General features: G+C 48.0%; 1 protein-coding gene and 1 long non-coding RNA gene across 3 annotated transcripts in view; one reads left to right on the forward strand and one right to left on the reverse strand.

Moving 5' to 3' along the window:
• Positions 1-26,241, forward strand: part of LOC149979060 (uncharacterized) — a 519,908-nt gene that overhangs the window by 245,801 nt on the left and 247,866 nt on the right. The gene's annotated exons all lie outside the window — the stretch shown is intronic.
• Positions 1-26,241, reverse strand: part of unm_sa34860 (un-named sa34860) — a 180,599-nt gene that overhangs the window by 97,778 nt on the left and 56,580 nt on the right. The gene's annotated exons all lie outside the window — the stretch shown is intronic.

Raw genomic sequence — 26,241 nt, forward strand, 5'->3', positions numbered from 1 at the left:
TCAGGAACCAGTAGTTAATGGTGGTATAACAGACAGTAGTTATTGGTGGTATAACTCAGGAACCAGTAGTTATTGGTGGTATAACTCAGGAACCAGTAGTTATTGGTGGTATAACTCAGGAACCAGTACTTATTGGTGGTATAACTCAGGAACCAGTAGTTATTGGTGGTATAACTCAGGAACCAGTAGTTATTGGTGGTATAACTCAGGAACCAGTAGTTATTGGTGGTATAACTCAGGATCCAGTAGTTATTGGTGGTATAACTCAGGATCCAGTAGTTATTGGTGGTATAACTCAGGAACCAGTAGTTATTGGTGGTATAACTCAGGAACCAGTAGTTATTGGTGGTATAACTCAGGAACCAGTAGTTATTGGTGGTATAACAGACAGTAGTTATTGGTGGTATAATTCAGGAACCAGTAGTTATTGGTGGTATAACAGACAGTAGTTATTGGTGGTATAACTCAGGAACCAGTAGTTTTTAGTGGTATAACTCAAGGCTCCATAGTTACTGGAAGTATAACTCAGACACCAGAAGTTTTGTTAGTATAACTCAGACACCACCAATAGTTACCAACTTTCTCCAATACTGTCATGTTACAAGACCACAAATAGGATTGATAAATTACAAAGACATGTGACTGTCAGATAGATAGCACTGTGTGACTGTTAGATAGATAGCACTGTGTGACTGTCAGATAGATAGCACTGTGCGACTGTCAGATAGATAGCACTGTGTGACTGTCAGATAGATAGCACTGTGTGACTGTCAGATAGATAGCACTGTGTGACTGTCTAATAGCACTGTGTGACTGTCAGATAGATAGCACTGAGTGACTGTCAGATAGATAGCACTGTGTGACTGTCAGATAGATAGCACTGTGTGACTGTCTAATAGCACTGAGTGACTGTCAGATAGATAGCACTGTGTGACTGTCAGATAGGTAGCACTGTGTGAATGTCTAATAGCACTGTGTGACTGTCAGATATCTAGCACTGAGTGACTGTCAGATAGACAGCACTGAGTGACTGTCAGATAGATAGCACTGAGTGACTGTCAGATAGATAGCACTGAGTGACTGTCAGATAGACAGCACTGAGTGACTGTCAGATAGATAGCACTGTGTGACTGTTAGATAGATAGCACTGTGTGACTGTCAGATAGATAGCACTGTGTGACTGTTAGATAGATAGCACTGTGTGACTGTCAGATAGATAGCACTGTGTGACTGTTAGATAGATAGCACTGTGTGACTGTCAGATAGATAGCACTGTGTGACTGTTAGATAGATAGCACTGAGTGACTGTCAGATAGGTAGCACTGTGTGAATGTCTAATAGCACTGTGTGACTGCCAGATAGATAGCACTGAGTGACTGTCAGATAGGTAGCACTGTGTGAATGTCTAATAGCACTGTGTGACTGTTAGATAGATAGCACTGAGTGACTGTCAGATAGGTAGCACTGTGTGAATGTCTAATAGCACTGAGTGACTGTTAGATAGATAGCACTGAGTGACTGTCAGATAGGTAGCACTGTGTGAATGTCTAATAGCACTGAGTGACTGTTAGATAGATAGCACTGAGTGACTGTCAGATAGGTAGCACTGTGTGAATGTCTAATAGCACTGAGTGACTGTTAGATAGATAGCACTGAGTGACTGTCAGATAGGTAGCACTGTGTGAATGTCTAATAGCACTGAGTGACTGTTAGATAGATAGCACTGAGTGACTGTCAGATAGGTAGCACTGTGTGAATGTCTAATAGCACTGAGTGACTGTTAGATAGATAGCACTGAGTGACTGTCAGATAGGTAGCACTGTGTGAATGTCTAATAGCACTGAGTGACTGTTAGATAGATAGCACTGAGTGACTGTCAGATAGGTAGCACTGTGTGAATGTCTAATAGCACTGAGTGACTGTCAGATATCTAGCACTGAGTGACTCTCAGATAGATAGCACTGAGTGACTCTCAGATAGATAGCACTGAGTGACTCTCAGATAGATAGCACTGAGTGACTGTCAGATAGATAGCACTGAGTGACTGTCAGATATCTAGCACTGAGTGACTGTCAGATAGATAGCACTGAGTGACTCTCAGATAGATAGCACTGAGTGACTGTCAGATAGATAGCACTGAGTGACTGTTAGATAGATAGCACTGAGTGACTGTCAGATAGGTAGCACTGTGTGAATGTCTAATAGCACTGAGTGACTGTTAGATAGATAGCACTGAGTGACTGTCAGATAGATAGCACTGAGTGACTGTCAGATAGATAGTACTGTGTGACTGTTAGATAGATAGCACTGAGTGACTGTCAGATAGATAGCACTGAGTGACTGTCAGATAGATAGTACTGTGTGACTGTTAGATAGATAGCACTGAGTGACTGTCAGATAGATAGCACTGAGTGACTGTCAGATAGATAGCACTGTGTGACTGTTAGATAGATAGCACTGAGTGACTGTCAGATAGATAGCATTGAGTGACTGTCAGATAGATAGCACTGAGTGACTGTCAGATAGATAGCACTGAGTGACTGTCAGATAGATAGTACTGTGTGACTGTTAGATAGATAGCACTGAGTGACTGTCAGATAGATAGCACTGAGTGACTGTCAGATAGATAGCATTGAGTGACTGTCAGATAGATAGTACTGTGTGACTGTCAGATAGATAGCACTGAGTGACTGTCAGATAGATAGTACTGTGTGACTGTCAGATAGATAGCACTGTGTGAATGTCTAATAGCACTGAGTGACTGTCAGATAGATAGCACTGTGTGACTGTCAGATAGATAGCACTGTGTGACTGTCAGATAGATAGCACTGTGTGACTGTCAGATAGATAGCACTGTGTGACTGTCAGATAGATAGCACTGTGTGACTGTCAGATATCTAGCACTGAGTGACTGTCAGATATCTAGCACTGAGTGACTGTCAGATAGATAGATAGTTATGTAAATCTACCATTCCCAGTAGGACAAAAGTTGATCTATTCAATTCTGTGTGAAAAATATTCCAAAAATGGTTTGCTCCTAAATTAACTCACCCACTAGCGGTAAAAGATAACCATTTAAGTAATGATGGTGACGCAACAGATCTCAACGTTAAGTTGAAAATGTTGATAAACTACTGGACTCTTTCTCCACATTATAAGCGCAGCTATGCGCACACAGCAGTAGGCTATGAGTGTGAATGTTCCTAAATGCAATTCATTAGCGGGAAAACGCCATTCTCAAGAGTGACCGCGAATGCAATTACGCATGTAATGCTTTTGTTCTACAGGTGAATTTATATGGTGAAAATGATCTTCCCCAAACCTGAAACTCACACGCTGCTCATGTCTGCCAGTTAGACTCTACACCCCTTGTTATGCAGATTAATGCGCTTCATTTTAAGAAGTTATTTGGCCACTTTAGTTGCGATACTAACCTTATTAAAACATATAGGACTATGGACTAGGATACATGAGGTGTGATACTAACCTTATAGGACTATGGACTAGACTACATGAGGTGTGATACTAACCTTATTAAAACATATAGGACTATGGACTAGACTGCATGAGGTGTGATACTAACCTTATTAAAACATATAGGACTATGGACTAGACTGCATGAGGTGTGATACTAACCTTATTAAAACATATAGGACTATGGACCTGGATACATGAGGTGTGATACTAACCTTATTAAAACATATAGGACTATGGACTAGGATACATGAGGTGTGATACTAACCTTATAGGACTATGGACTAGAACACATGAGGTGTGATACTAACCTTATAGGACTATGGACTAGACTACATGAGGTGTGATACTAACCTTATAGGACTATGGGCTAGACTACATGAGGTGTAATAATAACCTTATAGGACTCTGGACTAGAATACATGAGGTGTGATACTAACCTTATTAAAACATATAGGACTATAGATTAGACTACATGAGGTGTGATACTAACCTTATTAAAACATATAGGACTATGGACTAGACTACATGAGGTGTGCGAAGATTTGAAAAAGTTGCCTTATTGCACATCATTCACAAGGGATAATACTCACAAGTAATTAATTAGTTCCTGCCAAGGCAGCTGCTACTCTTTCTGGGGTTTATTATGGATCCTCATTAGTTCCTGTCAAGGCAGCAGCTACTCTTCCTGGGGTTTATTATGGATCCCCGTTAGTTCCTACCGAGCCAGCAGCTACTCTTCCTGGGGTTTATTATGGATCCCCGTTAGTTCCTACCGAGCCAGCAGCTACTCTTCCTGGGGTTTATTATGGATCCCCGTTAGTTCCTACCGAGCCAGCAGCTACTCTTCCTGGGGTTTATTATGGATCCCCGTTAGTTCCTACCGAGCCAGCAGCTACTCTTCCTGGGGTTTATTATGGATCCCTGTTAGTTTCTGCCAAGGCAACAGCTACTCTTCCTGGGGTTTATTATGGATCCCCATTAGTTCCTGCCGAGCCAGCAGCTACTCTTCCTGGGGTTTATTATGGATCCTCATTAGTTCCTGCCACGGCAGCAGCTACTCTTCCTGGGGTTTATTATGGATCCCCATTAGTTCCTGCCAAGGCAGCAGCTACTCTTCCTGGGGTTTATTATGGATCCCCAATAGTTCCTGTCAAGGTAGCAGCTACTCTTCCTGGGGTTCATTATCGATCCCCATTGGTTCCTGCCAAGGCAGCAGCCTCTCTTCCTGGGGTTTATTATGGATCCCCATTAGTTCCTGCCAAGGCAGCAGCTACTCTTCCTGGGGTTTATTATGGATCCTCATTAGTTCCTGACAAGGCAGCAGCTACTCTTCCTGGGGTTTATTATGGATCCTCATTAGTTCCTGTCAAGGCAGCAGCTACTCTTCCTGGGGTTGATTTTATGGATCCCCGTTAGTTTCCGCCAAGGCAGCAGCTACTCTTCCTGGGGTTTATTATGGATCCCTGTTAGTTTCTGCCAAGGCAGCAGCTACTCTTCCTGGGGTTTATTATGGATCCCCATTAGTTCCTGTCAAGGTAGCAGCTACTCTTCCTGGGGTTCATTATCGATCCCCATTTGTTCCTGCCAAGGCAGCAGCCTCTCTTCCTGGGGTTTATTATTGATCCTCATTAGTTCCTGTCAAGGCAGCAGCTACTCTTCCTGGGGTTTATTATGGATCCCCGTTAGTTCGCACCAAGGCAGCAGCTACTCTTCCTGGGGTTTATTATGGATCCCCGTTAGTTTCCGCCAAGGCAACAGCTACTCTTCCTGGGGTTTATTATGGATCCCCATTAGTTCCTGCCAAGTCAGCAGCTACTCTTCCTGGGGTTTATTATGCATCCCCATTAGTTCCTGCCAAGGCAGCAGCTACTCTTCCAGGGGTTTATTATGGATCCCCATTAGTTCCTGTCAAGGCAGCAGCTACTCTTCCTGGGGTTTATTATGGATCCTCATTAGTTCCTGCCACGGCAGCAGCTACTCTTCCTGGGGTTTATTATGGATCCTCATTAGTTCCTGCCACGGCAGCAGCTACTCTTCCTGGGGTTTATTATGGATCCCCATTAGTTCCTGCTAAGGCACCAGCTACTCTTCCTGGGGTTCATTATCGATCCCCATTTGTTCCTGCCAAGGCAGCAGCCTCTCTTCCTGGGGTTTATTATTGATCCTCATTAGTTCCTGTCAAGGCAGCAGCTACTCTTCCTGGGGTTTATTATGGATCCCCGTTAGTTCGCACCAAGGCAGCAGCTACTCTTCCTGGGGTTTATTATGGATCCCCGTTAGTTTCCGCCAAGGCAACAGCTACTCTTCCTGGGGTTTATTATGGATCCCCATTAGTTCCTGCCAAGTCAGCAGCTACTCTTCCTGGGGTTTATTATGCATCCCCATTAGTTCCTGCCAAGGCAGCAGCTACTCTTCCAGGGGTTTATTATGGATCCCCATTAGTTCCTGTCAAGGCAGCAGCTACTCTTCCTGGGGTTTATTATGGATCCTCATTAGTTCCTGCCGAGCCAGCAGCTACTCTTCCTGGGGTTTATTATGGATCCCCGTTAGTTCCTACCGAGCCAGCAGCTACTCTTCCTGGGGTTTATTATGGATCCCTGTTAGTTTCTGCCAAGGCAACAGCTACTCCTCCTGGGGTTTATTATGGATCCCCATTAGTTCTTGCCAAGGCAGCAGCTACTCTTCCTGGGGTTCATTATGGATCCCAATTAGTTCCTGGCAAGGCAGCAGCTACTCTTCCTGGGGTTTATTATGGATCCACATTAGTTCCTGCCAAGGCAGCAGCTACTCTTCCTGGGGTTTATTATGGATCCTCATTAGTTCCTGCCACGGCAGCAGCTACTCTTCCTGGGGTTTATTATGGATCCCCATTAGTTCCTGCCAAGGCAGCAGCTACTCTTCCTGGGGTTTATTATGGATCCCCAATAGTTCCTGTCAAGGTAGCAGCTACTCTTCCTGGGGTTCATTATCGATCCCCATTGGTTCCTGCCAAGGCAGCAGCCTCTCTTCCTGGGGTTTATTATGGATCCCCATTAGTTCCTGCCAAGGCAGCAGCTACTCTTCCTGGGGTTTATTATGGATCCTCATTAGTTCCTGACAAGGCAGCAGCTACTCTTCCTGGGGTTTATTATGGATCCTCATTAGTTCCTGTCAAGGCAGCAGCTACTCTTCCTGGGGTTGATTTTATGGATCCCCGTTAGTTTCCGCCAAGGCAGCAGCTACTCTTCCTGGGGTTTATTATGGATCCCTGTTAGTTTCTGCCAAGGCAGCAGCTACTCTTCCTGGGGTTTATTATGGATCCCCATTAGTTCCTGTCAAGGTAGCAGCTACTCTTCCTGGGGTTCATTATCGATCCCCATTTGTTCCTGCCAAGGCAGCAGCCTCTCTTCCTGGGGTTTATTATTGATCCTCATTAGTTCCTGTCAAGGCAGCAGCTACTCTTCCTGGGGTTTATTATGGATCCCCGTTAGTTCGCACCAAGGCAGCAGCTACTCTTCCTGGGGTTTATTATGGATCCCCGTTAGTTTCCGCCAAGGCAACAGCTACTCTTCCTGGGGTTTATTATGGATCCCCATTAGTTCCTGCCAAGTCAGCAGCTACTCTTCCTGGGGTTTATTATGCATCCCCATTAGTTCCTGCCAAGGCAGCAGCTACTCTTCCAGGGGTTTATTATGGATCCCCATTAGTTCCTGTCAAGGCAGCAGCTACTCTTCCTGGGGTTTATTATGGATCCTCATTAGTTCCTGCCGAGCCAGCAGCTACTCTTCCTGGGGTTTATTATGGATCCCCGTTAGTTCCTACCGAGCCAGCAGCTACTCTTCCTGGGGTTTATTATGGATCCCTGTTAGTTTCTGCCAAGGCAACAGCTACTCCTCCTGGGGTTTATTATGGATCCCCATTAGTTCTTGCCAAGGCAGCAGCTACTCTTCCTGGGGTTCATTATGGATCCCAATTAGTTCCTGGCAAGGCAGCAGCTACTCTTCCTGGGGTTTATTATGGATCCACATTAGTTCCTGCCAAGGCAGCAGCTACTCTTCCTGGGGTTTATTATGGATCCTCATTAGTTCCTGCCACGGCAGCAGCTACTCTTCCTGGGGTTTATTATGGATCCCCATTAGTTCCTGCCAAGGCAGCAGCTACTCTTCCTGGGGTTTATTATGGATCCCCAATAGTTCCTGTCAAGGTAGCAGCTACTCTTCCTGGGGTTCATTATCGATCCCCATTGGTTCCTGCCAAGGCAGCAGCCTCTCTTCCTGGGGTTTATTATGGATCCCCATTAGTTCCTGCCAAGGCAGCAGCTACTCTTCCTGGGGTTTATTATGGATCCTCATTAGTTCCTGACAAGGCAGCAGCTACTCTTCCTGGGGTTTATTATGGATCCTCATTAGTTCCTGTCAAGGCAGCAGCTACTCTTCCTGGGGTTGATTTTATGGATCCCCGTTAGTTTCCGCCAAGGCAGCAGCTACTCTTCCTGGGGTTTATTATGGATCCCTGTTAGTTTCTGCCAAGTCAGCAGCTACTCTTCCTGGGGTTTATTATGGATCCCCATTAGTTCCTGTCAAGGTAGCAGCTACTCTTCCTGGGGTTCATTATCGATCCCCATTTGTTCCTGCCAAGGCAGCAGCCTCTCTTCCTGGGGTTTATTATTGATCCTCATTAGTTCCTGTCAAGGCAGCAGCTACTCTTCCTGGGGTTTATTATGGATCCCCGTTAGTTCGCACCAAGGCAGCAGCTACTCTTCCTGGGGTTTATTATGGATCCCCGTTAGTTTCCGCCAAGGCAACAGCTACTCTTCCTGGGGTTTATTATGGATCCCCATTAGTTCCTGCCAAGTCAGCAGCTACTCTTCCTGGGGTTTATTATGCATCCCCATTAGTTCCTGCCAAGGCAGCAGCTACTCTTCCAGGGGTTTATTATGGATCCCCATTAGTTCCTGTCAAGGCAGCAGCTACTCTTCCTGGGGTTTATTATGGATCCTCATTAGTTCCTGCCAAGGCAGCAGCTACTCTTCCTGGGGTTTATTATGGACCACAGTTAGTTCCCACCAAGGCAGCAGCTACTCTTCCTGGGGTTTATTATGGATCCCCGTTAGTTTCTGCCAAGGCAGCAGCTACTCTTCCTGGGGTTTATTATGGATCCCCATTAGGTCCTGTCAAGGTAGCAGCTACTCTTCCTGGGGTTCATTATCGATCCCCATTGGTTCCTGCCAAGGCAGCAGCCTCTCTTCCCGGGGTTTATTATGGATCCCCATTAGTTCCTGCCAAGGCACCAGCTACTCTTCATGGGGTTTATTATGGATCCCCGTTAGTTCCCATCAAGGCAGCAGCTACTCTTCCTGGGGTTTATTATGGATCCCCGTTAGTTTCTGCCAAGGCAACAGCTACTCTTCTTGGGGTTTATTATGGATCCCTGTTAGTTCCTGCCAAGGCAGCAGCTACTCTTCCTGGGGTTTATTATGGATGCCCATTAGTTCCTGCCAAGCCAGCAGCTATTCTTCCTGGGGTTCATTATGGATCCCCATTAGTTCCTGGCAAGGCAGCAGCTACTCTTCCTGGGGTTTATTATGGATCCCCATTAGTTCCTGCCAAGTCAGCAGCTACTCTTCCTGGGGTTTATTATGCATCCCCATTAGTTCCTGCCAAGGCAGCAGCTACTCTTCCAGGGGTTTATTATGGATCCCCATTAGTTCCTGTCAAGGCAGCAGCTACTCTTCCTGGGGTTTATTATGGATCCTCATTAGTTCCTGACAAGGCAGCAGCTACTCTTCCTGGGGTTTATTATGGATCCTCATTAGTTCCTGTCAAGGCAGCAGCTACTCTTCCTGGGGTTGATTTTATGGATCCCCGTTAGTTTCCGCCAAGGCAGCAGCTACTCTTCCTGGGGTTTATTATGGATCCCTGTTAGTTTCTGCCAAGGCAGCAGCTACTCTTCCTGGGGTTTATTATGGATCCCCATTAGTTCCTGTCAAGGTAGCAGCTACTCTTCCTGGGGTTCATTATCGATCCCCATTTGTTCCTGCCAAGGCAGCAGCCTCTCTTCCTGGGGTTTATTATTGATCCTCATTAGTTCCTGTCAAGGCAGCAGCTACTCTTCCTGGGGTTTATTATGGATCCCCGTTAGTTCGCACCAAGGCAGCAGCTACTCTTCCTGGGGTTTATTATGGATCCCCGTTAGTTTCCGCCAAGGCAACAGCTACTCTTCCTGGGGTTTATTATGGATCCCCATTAGTTCCTGCCAAGTCAGCAGCTACTCTTCCTGGGGTTTATTATGCATCCCCATTAGTTCCTGCCAAGGCAGCAGCTACTCTTCCAGGGGTTTATTATGGATCCCCATTAGTTCCTGTCAAGGCAGCAGCTACTCTTCCTGGGGTTTATTATGGATCCTCATTAGTTCCTGCCGAGCCAGCAGCTACTCTTCCTGGGGTTTATTATGGATCCCCGTTAGTTCCTACCGAGCCAGCAGCTACTCTTCCTGGGGTTTATTATGGATCCCTGTTAGTTTCTGCCAAGGCAACAGCTACTCCTCCTGGGGTTTATTATGGATCCCCATTAGTTCTTGCCAAGGCAGCAGCTACTCTTCCTGGGGTTCATTATGGATCCCAATTAGTTCCTGGCAAGGCAGCAGCTACTCTTCCTGGGGTTTATTATGGATCCACATTAGTTCCTGCCAAGGCAGCAGCTACTCTTCCTGGGGTTTATTATGGATCCTCATTAGTTCCTGCCACGGCAGCAGCTACTCTTCCTGGGGTTTATTATGGATCCCCATTAGTTCCTGCCAAGGCAGCAGCTACTCTTCCTGGGGTTTATTATGGATCCCCAATAGTTCCTGTCAAGGTAGCAGCTACTCTTCCTGGGGTTCATTATCGATCCCCATTGGTTCCTGCCAAGGCAGCAGCCTCTCTTCCTGGGGTTTATTATGGATCCCCATTAGTTCCTGCCAAGGCAGCAGCTACTCTTCCTGGGGTTTATTATGGATCCTCATTAGTTCCTGACAAGGCAGCAGCTACTCTTCCTGGGGTTTATTATGGATCCTCATTAGTTCCTGTCAAGGCAGCAGCTACTCTTCCTGGGGTTGATTTTATGGATCCCCGTTAGTTTCCGCCAAGGCAGCAGCTACTCTTCCTGGGGTTTATTATGGATCCCTGTTAGTTTCTGCCAAGTCAGCAGCTACTCTTCCTGGGGTTTATTATGGATCCCCATTAGTTCCTGTCAAGGTAGCAGCTACTCTTCCTGGGGTTCATTATCGATCCCCATTTGTTCCTGCCAAGGCAGCAGCCTCTCTTCCTGGGGTTTATTATTGATCCTCATTAGTTCCTGTCAAGGCAGCAGCTACTCTTCCTGGGGTTTATTATGGATCCCCGTTAGTTCGCACCAAGGCAGCAGCTACTCTTCCTGGGGTTTATTATGGATCCCCGTTAGTTTCCGCCAAGGCAACAGCTACTCTTCCTGGGGTTTATTATGGATCCCCATTAGTTCCTGCCAAGTCAGCAGCTACTCTTCCTGGGGTTTATTATGCATCCCCATTAGTTCCTGCCAAGGCAGCAGCTACTCTTCCAGGGGTTTATTATGGATCCCCATTAGTTCCTGTCAAGGCAGCAGCTACTCTTCCTGGGGTTTATTATGGATCCTCATTAGTTCCTGCCAAGGCAGCAGCTACTCTTCCTGGGGTTTATTATGGACCACAGTTAGTTCCCACCAAGGCAGCAGCTACTCTTCCTGGGGTTTATTATGGATCCCCGTTAGTTTCTGCCAAGGCAGCAGCTACTCTTCCTGGGGTTTATTATGGATCCCCATTAGGTCCTGTCAAGGTAGCAGCTACTCTTCCTGGGGTTCATTATCGATCCCCATTGGTTCCTGCCAAGGCAGCAGCCTCTCTTCCCGGGGTTTATTATGGATCCCCATTAGTTCCTGCCAAGGCACCAGCTACTCTTCATGGGGTTTATTATGGATCCCCGTTAGTTCCCATCAAGGCAGCAGCTACTCTTCCTGGGGTTTATTATGGATCCCCGTTAGTTTCTGCCAAGGCAACAGCTACTCTTCTTGGGGTTTATTATGGATCCCTGTTAGTTCCTGCCAAGGCAGCAGCTACTCTTCCTGGGGTTTATTATGGATGCCCATTAGTTCCTGCCAAGCCAGCAGCTATTCTTCCTGGGGTTCATTATGGATCCCCATTAGTTCCTGGCAAGGCAGCAGCTACTCTTCCTGGGGTTTATTATGGATCCCCATTAGTTCCTGCCAAGTCAGCAGCTACTCTTCCTGGGGTTTATTATGCATCCCCATTAGTTCCTGCCAAGGCAGCAGCTACTCTTCCTGGGGTTTATTAAGGATCCTCATTAGTTCCTGTCAAGGCAGCAGCTACTCTTCCTGGGGTTTATTATGAATCCCCATTAGTTCCTGCCAAGGCAGCAGCTACTCTTCCTGGGGTTTATTATGGATCCCCATTAGTTCCTGCCAAGGCAGCAGCTACTCTTCCTGGAGTCCAGCCAAATTAAGGCAGAATAGCTGCTGCCTTGACAGGAACTAATGGGGATCCATAATAAATACAGATAACATAGCGACATTGCATTGCTTTTTCCTCTGTGCCATGCAGGCATCAATATAGTATTTTGTGTGCTGAAATATTTCCTCTACATTTTACCTCAGCAATGCAGCAAAACTGACAATAATCTAAAGAATCCATGATTAATTTTCAGATAAACCCTGCTACTCCCCTCTCACCTTGTCTATTGAGTGGCCTAACTGACCTTGCCTGCGTTCCAAATTACACCCTATTTCTAGTGCACTGCTTTAGACTTGAGCTCAAATGGGTGAATAGGGTGCCATTTGTGATGCAGCCATCCTCTTCTGAGCGCGACCCTGCATGGCCCTGTGACGATGTGCGGATCTTCTGTCAGGGCTAAGCCTCCACTCCTGCTACAAGAGCCCCCCTCTCCAAATCACAGGGTTAATCTACCACAGGCTCTGACCTCGCAATACCATTAACCTGCCTGCTGCATTGCTGCCCTGACACCCACTGTGAGCCCTATGTCCTATATAGTGCACTACTTTTGATAGGGCTCTGGTCTAAAGTAGTGCACTGTATAGGGAATAGGCTGCCATTTGGTTTTCAGCCAGTGACTCACATGTCACTCCTCAAAAACCTCAAACAAGCCTCTGGTAATGGGAAATGGGCTCTTATCTTCTCCTCTCTGTCTCTACTCTGGATAGGGAGGCTGGGAACTGTGAGGATGGGAGGCTGGGAGGATGGGAGGCTGGGAGACTGGGAGGATGAGAGTATGGTAGAATGGGAGGATGGGAGAATGGGAGGATGAGAGTATGGTAGAATGAGAGGATGGGAGGATGAGAGTATGTTAGAATGGGAGGATGTGAGGATGAGAGTATGGGAGGATGGGAGGATGAGAGTATTGGAGGATGGGAGGATGAGAGTATGGTAGAATGGGAGGATGGGAGGATGAGAGTATGGTAGAATGGGAGGATGGGAGGATGAGAGTAAGGTAGAATGGGAGGATTGGAGGATAAGAGTATGGTAGAATGGGAGGATGGGAGAATGGGAGGATGGGAGGCTGGGGGAATGGAAGGCTGGGAGAATGGGAGGATGGGAGGCTGGACAGATGGGAAGCTGGGAGGCTGGGAGAATGGGAGGATGGGAGGCTGGGGGAATGGAAGGCTGAGTGGATGGGAGGATGGGAGGCTGGGAGAATGGAAGGCTGAGAGTATGGTAGAATGGGAGGATGGGAGAATGGGAGGATGGGAGGCTGGGGGAATGGAAGGCTGAGAAAATGGGAGGCTGGGACGCTGGAAGGATGGGAAGCTGGGAGCCCAGCACACTGGGTAATATAGACAGAAGCTGGTAGTTAGACAGTAACATGGCTGCTTTTCCAAGCTGCTCCAAGTAGTTTGTGTTCCCAACTCATCATGTACAATTTGACAATTGATAATATTGTCACGTTTCACACTCAGTTAAATCCTGTTTTTAAGGTGACTCTATGATATCATCTAGGCCTGGATTGTATTCAAAAGCAGCAGTCTTTTTATTAAATAAAATGTGCATACAAATATAGGACAAGCTGGTAGCACATTTGAAGAAAGAAATATTACATTGTGAAGATCTGTTATATGACTGTGTAGGCGACCTGTTCTTCAAAACAACCCCTGACTGAGAGTGAGTGAGTTCAGTGAGAGACAGCCACATTTATTCTCATCTCCAGCCCCATGTAGCATAATCTCCAGCCCCATGTAGCCTCACCTCCAGCCCCATGTAGGCACACCTCCAGCCCCATGTAGCCTCACCTCCAGCCCCATGTAGCCTCATCACCAGCCCCATGTAGCCTCATCACCAGCCCCATGTAGCCTCATCTCCAGCCCCATGTAGCCTCATCTCCAGCCCCATGTAGCCTCATCTCCAGCCCCATGTAGCCTCATCTCCAGCCCCATGTAGCCTCATCTCCAGCCCCATGTAGCCTCATCTCCAGCCCCATGTAGCCTCATCTCCAGCCCCATGTAGCTTCACCTCCAGCCCCATGTAGCCTCATCTCCAGCCCCATATAGACTCAACTCAAGCCCCATGTAGCCTCATCTCCAGCCCCATTAATTATCATCTCCAGCCCCATGTACTCTCATCTCCAGCCCCATGTAGACTCAACTCCAGCTCCATGTAGACTCAACTCCAGCCCCATTAATTCTCATCTCCAGCCCTGTGTACTCTCACTCCAGCCCTATATAGACTCAACTCCAGCCCCATGTAGGCACTCCTCCAGCCCCATTTATTCTCATCTTCAGCCCCATTTATCCTCATCTCCAGCCCCTTGTACTCTCCCTCCAGCCATATGTAGTCTAATATCCAGCCCCATTTATTCTCATCTCCAAGACCATGTAGTCTCATCCACAGCCCCATACAGCCTCATCTCCAGCCCCATACAGCCTCATCTTCAGCCCCATACAGCCCCATCTCCAGCCCCATACAGCCCATCTCCAGCCCCATACAGCCTCATCTCCAGCCCCATGTAGCCTCATCTCCAGCCCCATGTAGCCTCATCTCCAGCCCCTTGTAGGCTCAACTCCAGCCCCATGTAGCCTCAACTCCAGCCCCATGTAGCCTCATCACAGCCCCATGTAGACTCAACTCAAGCCCAATGTAGTCTCGACTCCAGCCCCATGTAGTCTCATCCACAGCCCCATACAGTCCCATCTCCAGCCCCATACAGCCTCATCTCCAGCCCCATACAGCCCCATCTCCAGCCCCATACAGTCCCATCTCCACCGCCATGTAGACTCAACTCCAGCCCCATGTAGCCTCATCTCCAGCCCCAAGTAGCCTCATCTCCAGCCCCAAGTAGCCTCATCTCCAGCCCCAAGTAGCCTCATCTCCAGCCCCATGTAGCCTCATCTCCAGCCCCATGTAGACTCAACTCCAGCTCCAGGTAGCCTCATCTCCAGCCCCATTAATTCTCATCTCCAGCCCTGTGTACTCTCACTCCAGCCCCATATAGACTCAACTCCAGCCCCATGTAGGCACACCTCCAGCCCCATTTATTCTCATCTCCAGCCCCATTTATTCTCATCTCCAGACCCATTTATTCTCATCTCCAGCCCCTTGTACTCTCCCTCCAGCCCCATGTAGTCTCATATCCAGCCCCATTTATTGTCACCTCCAGCCCCATTTATTCTCACCTCCAGTCCCATTTATTCTCATTTCCAGCCCCATATAGACTCAACTCCAGCCCCATTACTCTCATCTCCAGCCCCATTTATTCTCTTCTCCAGCCCCATTTATTCTCATCTCCAGCCCCATATAGACTCAACTTCAGCACCATGTAGCCTCGACTCCAGCCCCATGTAGCCTCAGCCCCATTTATTCTCATCTCCAAGACCATGTAGTCTCATCCAAAGCCCCATACAGCCTCATCTCCAGCCCCATACAGCCTCATCTCCAGCCCCATACAGCCCCATCTCCAGCCCCATACAGCCCAATCTCCAGCCCCATACAGCCTCATCTCCAGCCCCATGTAGCCTCATCTCCAGCACCTTGTAGTCTCAACTCCAGCCCCATGTAGTCTCAACTCCAGCCCCATGTAGCCTCATCACAGCCCCATGTAGACTCAACTCAAGCCCAATGTAGTCTCGACTCCAGCCCCATGTAGCCTCAGCCCCATGTATTCTCATCTCCAGGACCATGTAGTCTCATCCACAGCCCCATACAGTCTCATCTCCAGCCCCATACAGCCTCATCTCCAGCCCCATACAGCCCCATCTCCAGACCCATACAGCCTCATCTCCAACGCCATGTAGCCTCATCTCCAGCCCCATGTAGCCTCATCTCCAGCACCTTGTAGTCTCAACTCCAGCCCCATGTAGCCTCAACTCCAGCCCCATGTAGCCTCAACTCCAGCCCCATGTAACCACATCTCCAACCCCATTAATTCTCATCTCCAGCCCCATGTAGCCTCATTCCAGCCCCATTTAGCCTCATCTCCAGAACCATGTAGCCACATCTGAAGTCCATGTAGTCTCAACTCCAGCCCCATGTAGCCTCATCTCCAGCCCAATATAGAATCAACTCCAGCCCCAATAATTATCATCTCCAGCCCCATACAGCCTCATCTCCAGCCCCTTGTAGCCTCATCTCCAGCCCCATATAGAGTCAACTCCAGCCCGATGTAGCCTCATCTCCACCCCCATGTAGCCTCATCTCCAGCCCCATGTAGCCTCATCTCCAAGCCCTTGTAGTCTCAACTCCAGCCCAATGTAGCCTCTCCTCCAGCCCCATGTAGGCTCAACTCCAGCCCCTTGTAGTCTCATCTCAAGCCCCATGTAGTCTAAAATCCAGCCCCATGTAGTCTCATCTCTAGCCCCATGTAGCCTCATCTCCAGCCCCATAAAGCTGCATCTCCAGCCCCATGTAGCCTCATCACCAGCCCCATGTAGCCTCATCTCCAGCCCATTGTAGCCTCATCTCCAACTCCATGTAGCCTCATCTCCAGCCCCATGTAGCCCCAGCTCCAGCCCCAGGCCATACAAGCTCATCTCCAGCCACATGTAGCCTCAGCTCCAGCCCCATGTATCCTCAGCTCCTGCCACATGTAGCCTCATCTCCAGCCCCATGTAGCCTCATCTCCAGCCCCATGTGGTCTCATCTCCAGCCCCATGTAGCCTCATCTCTAGCCCCATGTGGTCTCATCCCCAGCCCCATGTAGCCCCAGCTCCAGCCCCAGCCCATACAAGCTCATCTCCAGCCACATGTAGCCTCAGCTCCAGCCCCATGTAGCCTCAGCTCCAGCCACATGTAGCCTCAGCTCCAGCCACATGTAGCCTCATCTCCAGCCCCATGTGGCCTCATCTCCAGCCCCATGTAGCCTCATCACCAGCTCCATGAAGCCTCATCTCCAGCCCCATGTAGCCTCATCTCCAGCCCCATGTAGCCTCATCTCCAGCCCCATGTAGCCCCAGCTCCAGCCCCAGCCCATACAAGCTCATCTCCAGCCACATGTAGCCTCATCTCCAGCCCCATGTAGCGTCAGCTCCAGCCACATGTAGCCTCATCTCCAGCCCCATGTAGCCCCAGCTCCAGCCCCAGCCCATACAAGCTCATCTCCAGCCACATGTAGCCTCAGCTCCAGCCCCATGTAGCCTCAGCTCCAGCCACATGTAGCCTCAGCTCCAGCCACATGTAGCCTCATCTCCAGCCCCATGTGGCATCATCTCCAGCCCCATGTAGCCTCATCACCAGCTCCATGAAGCCTCATCTCCAGCCCCATGTAGCCTCATCTCCAGCCCCATGTAGCCTCATCTCCAGCCCCATGTAGCCCCAGCTCCAGCCCCAGCCCATACAAGCTCATCTCCAGCCACATGTAGCCTCAGCTCCAGCCCCATGTAGCGTCAGCTCCAGCCACATGTAGCCTCATCTCCAGTCCCATGTAGCCTCATCTCCAGCCCCATGTAGCCTCATCTCCAAGCCCTTGTAGTCTCAACTCCAGCCCAATGTAGCCTCTCCTCCAGCCCCATGTAGGCTCAACTCCAGCCCCTTGTAGTCTCAACTCAAGCCCCATGTAGTCTCATCTCCAGCCCCATGTAGCCCCAGCTCCAGCCCCAGCCCATACAAGCTCATCTCCAGCCACATGTAGCCTCATCTCCAGCCCCATGTAGCGTCAGCTCCAGCCACATGTAGCCTCATCTCCAGCCCCATGTAGCCCCAGCTCCAGCCCCAGCCCATACAAGCTCATCTCCAGCCACATGTAGCCTCAGCTCCAGCCCCATGTAGCCTCAGCTCCAGCCACATGTAGCCTCAGCTCCAGCCACATGTAGCCTCATCTCCAGCCCCATGTGGCATCATCTCCAGCCCCATGTAGCCTCATCACCAGCTCCATGAAGCCTCATCTCCAGCCCCATGTAGCCTCATCTCCAGCCCCATGTAGCCTCATCTCCAGCCCCATGTAGCCCCAGCTCCAGCCCCAGCCCATACAAGCTCATCTCCAGCCACATGTAGCCTCAGCTCCAGCCCCATGTAGCGTCAGCTCCAGCCACATGTAGCCTCATCTCCAGTCCCATGTAGCCTCATCTCCAGCCCCATGTGGTCTCATCTCCAGCCCCATGTGGCCTCATCTCCAGCCCCATGTGGCCTCATCTCCAGCCCCATGTGGCCTCATCTCCAGCCCCATGTGGTCTCATCTCCAGCCCCATGTAGCCTCATCACCAGCTCCATGAAGCCTCATCTCCAGCCCCATGTAGTCTCATCTCCAGCCCCATGTAGCCTCAGCTCCAGCCCCATGTAGCCTCAGCTCCAGCCCCTTGTAAGCTCTACTCCAGCCCCTTGTAGTCTCTACTCCAGCCCCTTGTAGTCTCAACTCCAGCCCCATTAAGCCTCAGCTCCATCTCCAGGCCCATGTAGCCTCATCTCCAGCCCCAGCCCATACAAGCTCATCTCCAGCCCCATGTAGTCTCATCTCCAGCCCATGTAGCCACATCTCCGGAACCATGAAGCCTCATCACCAGCCCCATGTAGCCTCATCACCAGTCCCATGTAGCCTCATCACCAGCCCCATACAGCCCCATCTCCAGCCCCATACAGCTCCATCTCCAGCCCCATGTAGCCTCATCACCAGCCCCATGTAGCCTCATCTCCAGCCCCATGTAGCCTCATCTCCAGCCCCATGTAGCCTCATCACCAGCCCCATGTGGCCTCATCTCCAGCCCCATGTGGTCTCATCTCCAGCCCCATGTAGCCTCATCTCCAGCCCCATGTAGCCTCATCTCCAGCCCCATGTAGCCTCATCTCCAGCCCCAGCCCATACAAGCTCATCTCCAGCCACATGTAGCCTCATCTCCAGCCACATGTAGCCTCAGCTCCAGCCCCATGTAGCCTCAGCTCCAGCCCCATGTGGCCTCATCTCCAGTCCCATGTAGCCTCAGCTCCAGCCCCATGTAGCCTCAGCTCCAGCCCCATGTAGCCTCAGCTCCAGCCCCATGTAGCCTCAGCGCCAGCCCCATGTAGCCTCAGCGCCAGCCCCATGTAGCCTCAGCTCCAGCCCCATGTAGCCTCAGCTCCAGCCCCATGTAGCATCAGCTCCAGCCCCATGCAGCCTCATCCAGCTAAGCAGCCAGGCATCAACTGACTCAGCTCATTTAAACAATGTATGATGTTAACATCCTCAGAGTGTGTATGGAGTGATACATAGATCATGACATGGCTAAATACATTTCTCTACACTTCAATCAGCTAGGCCTAAGCCCCAAATGGCACCTCTATAGTCCACTAAGAGTAGTGTGCTTTGTAGGGAATCTGGTGCCATTTGGGATGTAGTCAAGGCCTCTGTAATCCTGAGGAGGACGTGCAGCATTAGTACGTAAGAGCAGATATGCGTAGTATTAGGTTATAACAGCAGACTCTTAATGGACCGAGAGAGAGGGGGAGGGGGAGGGAGGGGGCTGGAGGGGGGGGGAGAGAGAGGGGGAGGGAGAGAGGGGTAGGGAGGGAGAGGGAGGGAGAGAGAGGGGGGGTGGAGGGAAAGAGGGAGGGAGGGAGGGAGGGAGGGAGGGAGGGAGGGAGGGAGGGAGGGAGGGAGGGAGGGAGGGAGGGAGGGAGGGAGGGAGGGAGGGGGACGGGTAGGGAGAGAAGAGGGGGGGAAGAGTACAAGGTGAGATGGGTCCTAGCCATACAGAGAGGCTGATTGGATTACCCAGCGGACTGGTATGAAATCATCACACACACACACTCCTTGTTATCACCTACACAACTCTGATTCCCTATCAAACACATAGACACTCCTTGTTATCACCTACACAACTCTGATTCCCTATCAAACACATAGACTGCATAACGGATTATTAAACCTTTTATCTACCTAATTAAATTAAATGAATACTTTCATACACGCTGTACACTGCCTCGTTCACATTATAGAGGTTGTGTCCTACAGAAATGAATCTAATTTCCATTTAATTCAACGGTATATCTGTGATGTGGTATCATCATGTCATTTAAAGATTAGGGTTATAGTGATTTGAGGTCTGAGAGGACAATCCTCTCCTCTCCGACTGGGGGATGGGGGACCAGGGGCAGTGCAGCGGGGCCCTTAGGATGGGGGTGTGGTGGGGGGGGGGGGGGGGGGGGGGGGGGGGTAAGAGGAGGAGAGGAAAGAGGAGAGAAGAAACTGGGCCTGATTCACCTTGACGGAACCTTGGTCTCCTGTCATGCAATATTAGCCGTGAAAAATACCCCCTGAATTCAGCTAGCCCCTGCACACACGCACTCTCTCTCTCTCTGAACTCAGCTAGCCCCTGCACACTCTCTCTTTCTGTCTCTGAACTCAGCGTTCCCAGCTAGCAGCCATGAGGCTATTCCTCCACCATGCAGCTGATGTCCTAGACTATTGTTCTATTGTATTGTAATGTTAATCACGGTCATGTTACACAATGGAGGGACTGCCATGTGCTGATTTATTTATTTCATTTTTTCATTTAACAGTTATTTAACTGGGCAAGTCAATTAAGAACAAATTCTTATTTATAATCACAGCCTACCAAAAGGCAAAAGGGCTCCTGCGAGGACCGAGGCTGCAATTAAAATGTAAAATATAGGACAAAAAAAACACACATCGCAACAAGAGAGACACCACAATAGTACATAAAGAGAAACAACACAACATGGCAGCAACACATGACAACAACATGGTAGCAACACAACATGGCAGCAACACAACATGGCTGCAGCACAACATGGCTGCAGCACAACATGGCTGCAGCACAACATGGTAGCAGCACAACATGGTAGCAGCACAACATGGTGGCAACACAACATGGCAGCAACACAACATGCCAGCAACACAACATGGCAGCTACACAACATGGTAGCAGCACAACCTGGTAGCAGCACAACATGGTAGCAACACAACATGGTAGCAACACAACATGGCAGCAAAACAACATGGTAGCAGCACAACATGGTAGCAACACAACATGGTAGCAACACAACATGGCAGCATCACAACATGGTAGCAACACAACATGGCAGCATCACAACATGGTAGCAACACAACATGGCATCAGCACTACATGGTAGTATCTAGACTAAATCCATTCACGTTGTTATGTTGATTTTAAAGTACAGTGGTCATGTGCTGAATGCAGGGACAGTACAGTGGTCATGTGCTGAATGCAGGGACAGTGGAGTGGTCATGTGCTGAATGCAGGGACAGTACAGTGGTCATGTGCTGAATGCAGGGACAGTACAGTGGTCATGTGCTGAATGCAGGGACAGTACAGTGGTCATGTGCTGAATGCAGGGACAGTACAGTGGTCATGTGTTGAATGCATTGACAGTACAGTGGTCATGTGCTGAATGCAGGGACAGTACAGTGGTCATGTGCTGAATACAAGGACAGTACAGTGGTCATGTGCTGAATGCAGGGACAGTACAGTGGTCATGTGCTGAATGCATTGACAGTACAGTGGTCATGTGCTGAATGCAGGGACAGTACAGTGGTCATGTGCTGAATGCAAGGACAGTACAGTGGTCATGTACAGAATGCAGGGACAGTACAGTGGTCATGTGCTGAATGCATGGACAGTACAGTGGTCATGTGCTGAATGCATTGACAGTACAGTGGTCATGTGCTGAATGCATTGACAGTACAGTGGTCATGTGCTGAATGCATTGACAGTACAGTGGCGATGTGCTGAATGCAGGGGCAGTACAGTGGTCATGTGCTGAATGCAAGGACAGTACAGTGGTCATGTGCTGAATACAAGGACAGTACAGTGGTCATGTGCTGAATGCAGGGACAGTACAGTGGTCATGTGCTGAATGCATTGACAGTACAGTGGTCATGTGCTGAATGCAGGGACAGTACAGTGGTCATGTGCTGAATGCATTGACAGTACAGTGGCCATGTGCTGAATGCAGGGACAGTGGAGTGGTCATGTGCTAAACATGGACAGTACAGTGGCCATGTGCTGAATGCATGGACAGTACAGTGGCCATGTGCTGAATGCAGGGACAGTGGAGTGGTCATGTGCTGAATGCAGGGACAGTACAGTGGTCATGTGCTGAATGCATTGACAGTACAGTGGCGATGTGCTGAATGCAGGGACAGTACAGTGGTCATGTACAGAATGCAGGGACAGTACAGTGGTCATGTGCTGAATGCATGGACAGTACAGTGGTTATGTGCTGAATGCATTGACAGTACAGTGGTCATGTGCTGAATGCATTGAATAGTACAGTGGTCATGTGCTGAATGCATTGACAGTGCAGTGGCCATGTGCTGAATGCAGGGACAGTACAGTGGCCATGTGCTGAATGCAGGGACAGTGGAGTGGTCATGTGCTGAATGCAGGGACAGTACAGTGGTCATGTGCTGAATGCATTGACAGTACAGTGGTCATGTGCTGAATGCATGGTCAGTACAGTGGTCATGTGCTGAATGCATTGACAGTACAGTGGTCATGTGCTGAATGCATTGACAGTACAGTGGTCATGTGCTGAATGCATTGACAGTGCAGTGGCCATGTGCTGAATGCAGGGACGGTACAGTGGTCATGTGCTGAATGCAGGGACAGTACAGTGGTCATGTGCTGAATGCATTGACAGTACAGTGGCCATATACTGAATGCAGGGACAGTACAGTGGTCATGTACTGAATGCAGGGACAACACCGGAATTCTTGGAAAAAGTTATATTTGAAAATAGAGATGCACTTCTTGACAAAGGTACATTTGACAAAGGTGAGTTTCATAGAAATTGCAGAATATGCTCTTTCTGATACTTTAAAGAAATCACAACGTCTTACCTGCGTCTGTCAATTCCAAGCTGCACTCATCTCTACATGCACAATTTGACAACAGATAATATGGTCACTAATCAGATTTTTGCCAATTTAATCTAGTCTTCAGGCTAACTCTTATTATATAAGAAATTTGTTTAGGTGTAGTTCCGTGGTAGTTTAGGTGTAGTTTGGGTGTAGTTTGGGTGTAGTTTGGGTGTAGTTTGGGTATTGTTTGGGTGTAGTTTGGGTGTAGTTTCAATGGACCGCTGTGCAGGCTGACTGGCAACGTTTGTTTCCCCTTGCTCATCAACTTGGATAGAGTCAAGGATATGTTTGGCATTATTCTAAAGGCCTATTGCAACACACAGCATGTTTTCGATACATTTGATTAGTAATAGAGTTATAGTCAATATAAAACAGTCCTGTAACAGCTTCTTTATTTTTACAAAGTAAAACGTCAAAGAGATCAACCTGCAAGGCGGCGGTCATATTATTAACATGAGCGCCAACGATGATAAGAGAATGGTATCAACCTGCAAGGCGCGCGGTCATATTATTAACATGAGCGCCAACGATGATAAGAGAATGGTATCAACCTGCAAGGCGCGCGGTCATATTATTAACATGAGCGCCAACGATGATAAGAGAATGGTATCAACCCGCAAGGCAGCGGTCAAATTATTAACATGAGCGCCAACGATGATAAGAGAATGGTATCAACCTACAAGGCAGCGGTCAAATTATTAACATGAGCGCCAATGATGATAAGAGAATGGTATCAACCTGCAAGGCAGCGGTCAAATTATTAACATGAGCGCCGACGATGATAAATAGGCATAACACAAACTCATCATTACACTATTGTCGTCCTTAATTCATTCAACCTCTTCACCCTCCTTATCATTCACTTAGGCCTAATTTAAATTCAATTGTAAAGTAATGTGCACAATTATCACCCATTCATCCATTTGTCATTCATTCAATGAGGAGAGAGAGATACACATTAGCGCCTGGCTGGGTACCAACGTCCTGCAGCACATTGTCTTGGAGCCTGGCTGGGTACCAGGGTCCTACAGCACATTGTCTTGGTGGGTTAAGTTGGGAATAGGTGTGAAAAAACAGGTTAAAAGGCTTTAAATACTTTTCTGTTTGTTATTTCAAAATTCTGACTGAGCAGCGTAAAATACAAACATTTAGGAAAAGTCCGGGAAGGAGCAGGACATTACAATTTTTTTGTGGCCGATTTATTTTATTTACAAAATCAGACGGCAGTGGATGTTTGCCTGTGGCACTTCTAGTGTTTACAGGTTAACATTCACCTCATGCTCCTAGACCTTAGTGCCGCTTTTTACACCATCGACCAGCACATTATTTTGGAAAGATTGGAATCTGTAATTGGCCTACGTGGACAAATTCTTGCCTGGTTTAAATCCTATCTGTCAGGAAGGTATCAATTAGTCTCTGTGCATGGTTTGTCCTGTGAGAAATCAATGGTACGTTTTAGTATTCCTCAAGGTTCCATTCTGTGACCACTATTGTTTTAACTATATAACCTACCACTTGGGGATGACATTCAGAAACACAATGTCAACTTCCAATGCTATGCAGACGACACAAAACTGCACACTTTGATGAAACCCCAAAATTGCCTACCCTGGAAGCCTGTGTTTCAGACATAAGTGGATGGCGGATTTAAAAAACAACAACATTTAAACTTGGACAAAACAGAGATGCTAGTTCTATGTCCCAAGAAACAAAGAGATCTGCTGTCTGATTTGAAAATGAATCTTGATGGTTGTACAACTGTGAAGGAGTTCATCGTTACTCTGGGTTACAAAGGGTCGAAAACCTTCTGGGAAATTTCCAGCATTTTTCCAGAAATTAAGCCCGGGAATTTGGGGAATATATATATTTTTTTAAGTTATAACAGTGAACCTTTTTTTGTGGGATACACATAAGATAATTCTAGGACTTGTTTTTTAGTTTTGTTAAACTATCCCCAATTCAATGGAATTGCAACCCTCTGCATGCACAGTGCACTCGTCCATCACATGTACAGGGGATTTTCAAGATCTTGCGCACTAATGAGATGCTATTGAGCCCACACTACTACACTGTCTGAGCCCAGGACTACATGCTTTCTGGTAAGTTTTGATTACATTACTGGGTGGGGTGAATAGATTGTATACATTATTTTTTTGATAACTAGCAAATAGTAGTCTACAGCAAAGTGTGTTTAAATCATTTAGCCTGCTAACTGAGGAGTGTTAATTCACCTGTTTCCATACATGTTTCATTGTAAAACATTTATCTTACAAAGGAGTTGTTTAATCTAACTGTTTAACTATTTATCTGTACATGGAATTGTATTTGGGTTTTTTTTTTTACCAAAAAAAAATCTAATCGTGATAAGAAAATTCCACGGGCACTATCTGATGGGTGGAGACATTTCACTGCAGCTAATGTAGAAGGAAAAGCTGTGTACATTTGCAAATACTGTAGCCAAACTATATGTGAAGAATGCAACAAAGATGCAGAATCATCTGGCCAAGTGCATAAAGTTCCCTCAGTGCTCACAACAAGCAACCTCTGACAAAAGACAATGCGAGATGAAAATGATGAATCAGACACAGTATCTATAGCAACAGCTCATTGTCCTCCTGGAATCAGATTATTATTTTTTTACTCAATGGAGGAACGTAGTCAGAGAAATGCTGATGAATGTCTTGCTGGAACACTGTATGCAACTGGTTCACCTCTGACGCTCACAGGCAATGTGTATTGGAAGATATTTCTGAATGTTCTCCGCCCAGCATACATCCCTCCTACCAGACATTCTTGATCTACTCATTTGCTGGATGCAGAATTCAACAGAGTTCAAGAGAAGGTCAAGCAAATCATAGAGAAAGCAGACTGTATTGCAATCATCTCTGATGGGTAGTAAAATGTTCGTGGGCAAGGAATAATTAACTACATCATCTCCACCCCTCAACCAGTATTCTACAAGAGCACAGACACAAAGGACAACAGACACACCGGTCTCTACATTGCAGATGAGCTGAAGGCAGTCTGATGACCTTGGACCACAGAAGGTATTTGCACTGGTGACAGACAATGCTGCGAACATGAAGACTGCTTGGTCTAAAGTGGAGGAGTCCTACCCTCACATCACACCCCTTGGCTGTGCTGCTCATGCATTGAATCTGCTCCTCAAGAACATCATGGCACTGAAAAATATGGATACACTCCACAAGAGAGCCAAGGAAATGGTTAGGTATGTTAAGGGTCATCAAGTTATATCAACAATCTACCTCACCAAGCAAAGTGAGAAGAATAAGAGCACCACATTGAAGCTGCCCAGCAACACCCGTTGGTGGTGGTGTCATCATGTTTGACAGTATCCTTAAAGGGAAGGAGTCTCCCCAAGAAATGGCCATATCACAGTCTGCCGATATGGACAGCCCCATCAAGAGGATCCTCCTGGATGATATATTTTGGGAGAGAGA

The sequence above is a fragment of the Oncorhynchus mykiss genome, chromosome 12 (genome assembly GCF_057628025.1).
Source record: "Oncorhynchus mykiss isolate SJ-2025 chromosome 12, ASM5762802v1, whole genome shotgun sequence".
Lineage (NCBI taxonomy): Eukaryota > Metazoa > Chordata > Actinopteri > Salmoniformes > Salmonidae > Oncorhynchus > Oncorhynchus mykiss.